Here is a 9,297-nt window from a genome sequence, read left to right on the forward strand (position 1 = left end):
CTATTTTCTTTCCTTAATAACCCAGAGTTTGTGCAATTAAAAGATAGACCATGGTGGCAGATATGTAGGTTAAGCACCAGCTCAACAATTAAAGCTTCTCCTCGTCAAGGCTGCTCTAACCATTGTCACTGCTAAATGAAAATCTGCTAACAGAAAAATCAAGGAACAATTCCTCAAGGAGACCAAGCATATTTGTTAGCAGATCATAATATCAAAAATCTTTTGCTGTTTATGTTTTACTGGAATGAACACATATTCTAGATAGTAGTTTGACTTCCCTTTGTATGGAGCTATTCCCGTCAGAGTGCCGTCTGAAAGCTTGTAGAAGTCTCATCTACTGGTTTGAGTCCAATACATTGCCTCTGATGAAGAGACCCATTTTATAGCAAAGGAAGTGTGATGTATGATAGTGGGCTTATGCTTATGATTTTATGGTTGTTTTATGTACCCTATCACCTGGCAACAGTGAGCCTGACAAAAAAGTGGAACAGCTTGTGAATGCTCAGCTAAGGCACTGGTGGTAGGGCAATGCTTGCAGGGTGGGATGCATGCGTGCTAAGCTTCCTCGGGTGTGTCTGACTCTTGGTGACCCCATGGACTGTAGCCTAGCAGGATCCCCTGTCCGTGGGATTTCCCAGGCAAGAATACTGGAGTAGATTGCCATTACCTTCTCCAGGAGATCTTCCCGACAGGGATCCAACCAAGGATCCAGGAAACCCGAGGTGGGATACTGTCTTTCAAGATGTGGCTTATACTTTGAACTGGTGGTACTTTGTCCTATTTAACTAAAATACATTGCTCTGGAAAACAAAGGGTGAAAGTGAAAGTGGCCATCCCAACTCTCATGCCCTCTGATCCACTTGTAGAATCTGTGCTTCCATATCTCTAATCTTAGTCTCTGTCAGGTTACCGAACCTAGTTCTACGGTGGGGACAAACATTTTTCCAGGGGATAAAGTAGGGCTCTACTTAACTGGATGCTGTAACTACTACTGAGTCACTTTGGACTCCTCATATGTCATTAGACCAGGATGCTAAGAGGAGCATTACTGTACTAGCTGTGGCAATTTAATCTTCCTGTCACTATCAGGAGAAAGGAGGATTGCTATACTAACCCAGAGGAATCACTGGGGTATCTCTTCATATTTCCATACCTGGTAATGGTCAACTACAACAAACATACTTGAATGAGGACAGAGCACTTAGCTGCTATCTCGTAGGTGTTAAAGTTTGAGTCACCCCACTAGGCAGATAACCCAGACCAACTAACATGCTAGACAAGGGTGAGGGGAATCCAGGATGGAAAATTGATAAAGGAGTTGAATGTAAATTTTGCCCTTTAGACAAACTATAGGAGTAGGCTGTAGCTTGTTGTACAAACTCTATTGCTTTCATGTTCAAGGGTATCACAAGTGGCCACCACATTGGATGTGAAATATTGGATATTCCTCTCAGAGAATTAGTGAGAACACCTTCATGTATTTTTTCCCCCCTTAAAGATATATATTATAGTCCTGGAGCTTCTTAGGATAGGAGACAATAAACGGATCTGAGTGGTGCAAGAGGCTGTCAGTCTCCATATTAAACTTTCCTTTGGAGTTCAGTGGTTTTCTGGCTGGATTCATCAGTCTCTGTTTGAACTTTGCTGGCCAATTCCTGTGGTTGTATTGCTTTCACCAGATTCTTTTGAATCCATCCCAGATGCTCACAGTAAGCTCACACTACAACTGGCTCCCAGCAGAGATAGAATTTATATCTATCTGGTTCAGTTCAGTCACTTAGTCATGTCCAACTCTTTATTTGGACAAAGGACCGCAGTCCTAAGGACTGCAGTATGCCAGGCTTCCTTGTCCATCACCAACTCCCAGAGCTCGCTCAATCTCATGTCCATCAAGTCATTGATGCCGTCCAACCATCTCATCCTCTGTCATCCCCTTTTCCTCCTGCCTTCTATCTTTCCAGCATCAGGGGCTTTTCAAATAAGTCACTTCTTTGCATCAGGTGGCCAAAGTTTTGGAGTTTCAGCTTCAGCATCAGTCCTTCCAATGAATATTCAAGACTGATTTACTTTAGGATTGACTGGTTTGATCTCCTTGCAGTCTAGTGGACTCTCAAGAGTCTTCTCCCATACCACAGTTCAAGAGCAGCAATTCTTTGGTGCTCAGCTTTCTTTATAGTCCAACTCTCACATCCATACATGACTACTGGAAAAGCCATAATTTGACTAGGTGGACCTTTATTGGCAAAGTAATATCTCTGTTTTTTAATATGCTGTCTAGGTTTGTCATAGCTTTTCTTCCAAGGAGCAAATGTCTTTTAATTTCATGGCTGCAGTCACCATCTGCAGTGATTTTGGAGCCCAAGAAAATAGTCTGTCACAGTTTTTATTGTTTCCCCATCTATTTGTTATGAAGTAATGGGACCGGATGCCATGATCATAGTTTTTTGAATATTGAGTTTTAAGCCAGCTTTTTCATTCTCCTTTCAATTTCATCAAGAGGATCTTTAGTTCTTCTTTGCTTTCTGCCATAAAGGTGGTGTCATCTGCATATCTGAGGTTATTGATATTTCTCCCAGCAGTCTTGATTCCAGCTTGTGCTTCATGCAATCCAGTATTTCACAAGAGGTACTCTGCATACAAGTTAAATAAGCCCGTGACAATATGCAGCCTTGATGTACTCCTTTCCTAATTTGGAACCAGTCTGTTATTCCATGTCTGGTTCTAACTATTGATTTTTGACCTGCATAAGATTTCTCAGGAAGCAGGTAATGTGGTCTGGTATTCCCATCTCTTGAAGAATTTTCCAGTTTGTTGTGACCCACACAGTCAAAGGCTTTGGTGTAATCAATAAAGCAGAAGTAGATGTTTGTTTGGAACTCTCTTGCTTTTTTTTTTTTTTTTAATGATCCAACGGATGTTGGGAATTTGATCTCTGGTTCCTCTGTCTTTTCTAAAACCAGCTTGAACATCTGGAAGTTGATGATTCATGTACTGTTGAAGACTGTCTTGGAGACTGTCTTGGAGAATTTTGAGCATTGCTTTGCAAACATTGATATGAGTGAAACTGTGTGATAGTTTGAACATTCTTTGGCATTGGCTTTCTTTGGGATTGGAATGAAAACTGACCTTTTCCAGTCCTGTGGCCACTGCTGAGTTTTCCAAATTTGCCGGCATGTTGAGTTCAGTACTTTCAGAGCCTCATCTTTTAGGATTTAAAATAGCTCAACTGGAATTCCATCGCCTCCACTAGCTTTGTTCATAGTGATGCTTCCTAAGCCCACTTGACTTTGCATTACAGGATATCTGGCTCTAGGTGAGTGATCACACCATCATGGTTATCTGGGTCATGAAGATCTTTTTTTGTATAGTTCTTCTGCATATTCTTGCCACCTCTTCTTAACATCTTCTGTTTCAGTTAGGTCCATACCATTTCTGTCCTTTATTGAGCCCATCTTTGCATGAAATATTCCCTTGGTATCTCTAATTTCCTTGAAGAGATCTCTAGTCTCTCCCATTCTATTATTTTCCTCTATTTCTTTGCATTGATTATGTAGGAAGACTTTTTTTTGTCTCTCCTTGCTATTCTTTGGAACTCTGCATTCAGATGCTTTTATCTTTCCTTTTCTCCTTTGCCTTTAGCTTCTCTTCTTTTCTCATCTATTTGTAAGGCCTCCTCGCACAACCATTTTGCCTTTTTGCATTTCTTTTTCTTGGGATGGTCTTGATCAGTGCCTCCTGTACAATATTATGAACCTCTGTTCATAGTTCTTCAGACACTCTTGTCTATCAGATCTAATCCCTTGGATCTATTTCTCACTTCCACTGTATAATCCTAAGGGATTTGCTTTAGGTCATACCTGAATGGTCTAGTGGTTTTCCCTACTTTCTTAAATTTAAGTCTGAATTTTGCAATAAGGAGTTCATGATCTGAGCCACAGTCAGCTCCTGGTCTTGTTTTTGCTGACTGTATAGAGCTTTTCTATCTTTGGCTGCAGAGAATATAATCAGTCTGATTTCAGCATTGACCACATGGTGATGTCCATGTGTAGAGTCTTCTCTTGTGTTGTTGGAAGAGGGTGTTTGCTATGACCAGTGTGTTCTCTTGGCAAAACTCTGCTAGCCTTTGCCCTGCTTCGTTTTGTACTCCAAGGCCAAATTTCCCTGTTACTCCAGGTATCTCTTGACTTTCTACTTTTGAATTTCAGTCCCTATGATAAAAAGGACATCTTTTTTTGGGTGTTAGTTCTAGAAGGTCTTGTAGGTCTTCATAGGGCTGTTCAACTTCAGCTTCTTCAGCATTACTGGTTGATGCATAGACTTGAATTACTGTGATATTTGTTGGCTTGCCTTGGAAATGAACAGAGATCATTCTGTTGTTTTTGAGATTGTTCCCAAGTACTGCATTTTGGACTCTTGTTGACTATGAGGACTACTTCATTTCTTCTCAGGGATTCTTGCCCACAGTAGTAGATATAATGGTCATCTGAATTCACCCATTCCAGTCCATTTTAGTTCACTGATTCCTAAAATATCAATGTTCACTTGTGCCATCTCCTGTGTGACCACTTCTCATTTACCTTAATTTATGGACCTAATGTTCCAGGTTCCTATGCAATATTGTTCTTTACAGCATTGCACTTTACTTCCATCACCAGTCACATCCATAACTGGGTGTTGCTTTCACTTTGTCTCCATCTCTTCATTCTTTTTGGAGTTATTTCTACACTCTTCTCCAGTAGCATATGGGCACCTACCAACCTGGAGAATTCATCTTTTAGTGTCATATCTTTTTGCCTTTTCATACTATTCATGGAATTCTCAAGGCAAGAATACTGAAGTTATTTACCATTCCCTTTTCCACTGGACCACATTTTGTCAGAACATTCCACCATGACCCATCCATTTTGGGTGGCCATACATGGCATGGCTCATATTAGCTCACATTAATAATCAGCACCCTAATTCAAACCACTAACTTGTAAATATTTAGCCTTACAGAGACTTCAAGAAAAAAACAGTACAACAGAAAGTGATTTAGTGGTGGTACATCACTAGACATTTTATTAATCAATTATTAATAAAATAATAATCGATAGATGCTAGATATTGAATTACATAAAAATATACAATAAGGCACAGATTCCTCAATCAAGAAGGTAACAGTCTTGCAAAAGTGATAGGAAAAATAGTGACAATATAAACTTAAAAGATTCACAAGTTCTAATAGTTGAGAACAAAGCAACTTTGGGATTTCTCACAGGATCTTAGGACTGGCTGCAGTTGAGAGCTATTTAGTAAAACCAGCAGCTGTAAATTTTCATTTCTTTCATTTCTTTGTTGGAGGTTTGAGAGATGACATGAAAATCCTATGGTAGACAGAAAGTTCCTACTGGTTAAAGTGTTCCATTAGGACGTTCTGTTATACTTTGGAGTGTTATAGGATCCTTCTGTTCTTTTAAGCAAGAACATCTACTTTCCATGCTCCCACAGGGACATTTATTGAGATCTGAGGCAGATGTGTTGTCTCATCAAGTTGTACGCTTAGGGTAAACAGGGGAAAGCTGAGTCCAGTGGCTTTCTAGATAGCAGTGCCTTTTGTTTGACTTGAAGAGACCATCTTATCCTCAGTGTTGAATCATGATTAGCACCTACTGATTCTCATCATTTCAGACTATCTTGAGATTCATTGTGTGGGGCACCAGGATAGAACTTTCATTCTTGCAGCTTGGAGTTTACATGACACTCAACAATAAGACAAATACTATAGGAGGAAGTGTGGCACGAAGTGTATCTTTCATAAAGATAAGAAAAATAATTTTGGCTCTTTCTTTTCCTAGTTTCCAGTTACACTTATGAATGTATTTAGAAGTTTGCTTTTTCATCATTATTTACATTAGACAATTATTACTGGTTCAGTCCTGGCCTAGCTCAGCTAACACTTGGAGAGAGTGAAGGAATCTCATGGAATTTCATGGAATTGGAGCAGACTGAATTTTTTTTAAAAAAGAAATCTGCTCCTATCTGTTTTAGGAATCTTGTGGATTGCAGGAAAGCCACCAGGATATTGGTGCCTGCTTTGAAGCCATGTGGCTGCTAATGAAACACTAGCTGCTACTGCTAAGTCGCTTCAGTCGTGTCCGACTCTGTGCAATCCCATAGACGGCAGCCCACCAGGCTCCCCCGTCCCCGGGATTCTCTAGGCAAGAATGCTAGAGTGGGTTGCCAATTCCTTCTCCAATGCATGAAAGTGAAAAGTCAAAGTGAAGTCGCTCAGTCATGTATGACTCTTAGCGACCCCATGGACTGCAGCCTACCAGGCTCCTCCACCCATGGGATTTTCCAGGCAAGAGTACTGGAGTGGGGTGCCATTGCCTTCTCTGAATGAAACACTAGGGCTCATTTCAGATTTGCAGTATCTGTGGGAACCATAGTTCTCAGAATGACCTTGATATAATCTTTATCTCTGTATAATGAATGCCTCTCCTTTGAATGTGAGTAGAAGCTGTGGATATGATGAGGCATCACCCTCATGATTATGTTATATGATCATATGGCCAAAGGAGGCTATTTGAGCATAGGTCTAATGTAATCACATGAACCCTTAAAAAGCAGTGAGTTTTATGTGGCTGGTATTAGAAGGAGAACTCAGAGAGACTGCAAGTATGAGAAAGATTCCATGGTCTCCCACTGTCTTGAGGGGGCCATGTGATGAGAAATGTGGGTGGTTTCTAGAAGCCGAGTATAGATTGTACTAACAGGTAGCAAGTGATTGGGACTTCAGTCCTATGACGGTAAAAAGTTGAGTTCTGCATAACGGAAATGAACTTGAAATAGTCCCTGAGCTCCAGATGAGAACACAGCTGGTTAATATCTTAATTTTAGCTGGAGTACAGAACATAGCCATGCAGTACCAGATAGCTACCCTATGAAGCTGTGAGATAATGAAGAGGCATTGTGTTAAACTCCTAAGTATGATGGACTTTTTTTTTTAGCAATAGAAAATCAATACAAGATACAAAGGTGGAAATAGTTTGAACTGCAGATTTACAATCAAATATGAATTCATCCTGAACATTTCTTATATGCTGGTTGATTTGGGGCTTAATTATAGATGTTTATTTCCTCATCTGTAAAGGGATAGAATAATACCCAATTAACTCCTAGGATTATTATCACAATTAAATGAGACACAACTTACACAATACCTGGCACAAAATAAACATTATTTCCTACTCCCTAGTATGACTGTCCAGGTCAACCTATTTAAAGAAGATAGAAAAAGCCTGTACTAGATACTGTGATTTGCAGGAATTGTAGCTATATATGTCTTTGAAAGGGGAGGAGAATGGAGCTTGGAAGAGTAACATTTAAGTACAAGGTAGGGAAGCAGATCAGGCTTCTGATCCTTGGAAGCAGAATAGAACCCAAGAGTAGGGTTACTGCTAAGACTTAGTGACTCAAAGCCAGAATCTATAGAGTCCCACACATTCTAGATAGGATGGAAAAATCTAAAGTCTGGAAGTGGTGTCAACCCATATACCTAGGAAAAAAATATTTCCAGTCATTTTTTATTTATTCATTCACCAAATTTTAATTGAACACTTGTAAGCATGGTATGGGAAATAGATGGGGAAACAGTGGAAACAGTGTCAGACTTTATTTTGGGGGGCTCCAAAATCACTGCAGATGGTGGTTGCAGCCATGAAATTAAAAGACGCTTACTCCTTGGAAGAAAAGTTATGACCAACCTAGATAGCATATTCAAAAGCAGAGACATTACTTTGCCAACAAAGGTCTGTCTAGTCAAGGCTATGGTTTTTCCAGTGGTCATATATGAATGTGAGAGTTGGACTGTGAAGAAAGCTGAGTGCCGAAGAATTGATGCTTTTGAACTTTGGTGTTGGAGAAGACTCTTGAGAGTCCGTTGGACTGCAAGGAGATGGAACCAGTCCAGTCTAAAGGAGATCAGTCCTTGGTGTTCATTGGAAGGACTGATACTCATGGGGAGGGAGGTGGGGGGGTTCAGGATGGGAAGCACATGTGCACCCATGGCAGATTCATGTTGATGTATGGCAAAACCAATACAATATTATAAAGTAGCCTCCAATTAAATAAATTTATATTAAAAAATAAAAATTAAAAAAAAATTAAAGCTGAAACTCCAATACTATGGCCACCTCATGTGAAGAGTTGACTCATTGGAAAAGACCCTGATGCTGGGAGGGATTGGGGGCAGGAGGAGAAGGGGACAACCGAGGATGAGATGGCTGGATGGCATCACAGACTCGATGGACATGAGTTTGAGTGAACTCCGTGAGTTGGTGATGGACAGGGAGGCCTGGCGTGCTGCGATTCATGGGGTCACAAAGAGTTGGACATGACCGAGCGACTGAACTGAACTGAACTGATGCATGGTAATTGTGCAGGATACTATTATAGCCGTGAATGAAATATGAAAATTTCTGCCCTCCTGGACTTACATTTTAGTAGGGAGATGCAGGCAATAAATAAGATGATTTTTCAGGTGGTGATAAGCATTGAGGAGAAAAATAAGTCCAAAAAAGAAGATAAGACATGCAAGTAAAGTGGCCCTCCAGATCGCAATTTGAAGTAGGGTAGTTAATGTATGTCTCTTGAAGGAGAGACCATGAAGCAAAGATCCAGGGAGTGAGGAAGATGAATATCTGGGGAAAGGACACTCCAAGAAGAGGTGGTGTGGCTGAAAAAGTTCTCCATTATCTGCTCCAACTAAACAAAACAATGGCATTGGATTCCATTTATGCAAGATACCTAGAACAGTCAAATTCATAGAGTCAGAAGTACACTAGCAGATGCTGAGGGATGGTGGGAGGGGAGGGAGAATGGAGAGCTAGTGTTTAATAGGGACAGAGTTTCAGTTTAGGAAGGTGAAAAGGGAGATGGATGATGGTGTGAGTTGCGCAACAATGTAAATTCACTTAGTGCCACCGAATTGTACTGCTAAACATGGTTAAAATAGTATGTTTTATATTGTGACTTTTATCACAGTAAGAAAACGTTAAAAAACTAATAGCTATTCTCACAATGCCCAGACAATATTTACTAATCCAGTCAAGAAGGTGTTTAAACAACAATATTTGATTTCCAGTGTTTAAATGCTGCTGCTGCTGCTAAGTCACATCAGTTGTGTCTGACTCTGTGTGACCCCATGGACAGCAGCCTGCTAGGCTCCTCTGTCCACAGGATTCTTCAGGCAAGAATACTGCAGTGGGTTGCCATTTCCTTCTCCAAGTATTTGAATAATGCCCAGTAAAATGT

The sequence above is a fragment of the Ovis aries genome, chromosome 1 (assembly GCF_016772045.2).
Source record: "Ovis aries strain OAR_USU_Benz2616 breed Rambouillet chromosome 1, ARS-UI_Ramb_v3.0, whole genome shotgun sequence".
NCBI classification, from domain to species: domain Eukaryota; kingdom Metazoa; phylum Chordata; class Mammalia; order Artiodactyla; family Bovidae; genus Ovis; species Ovis aries.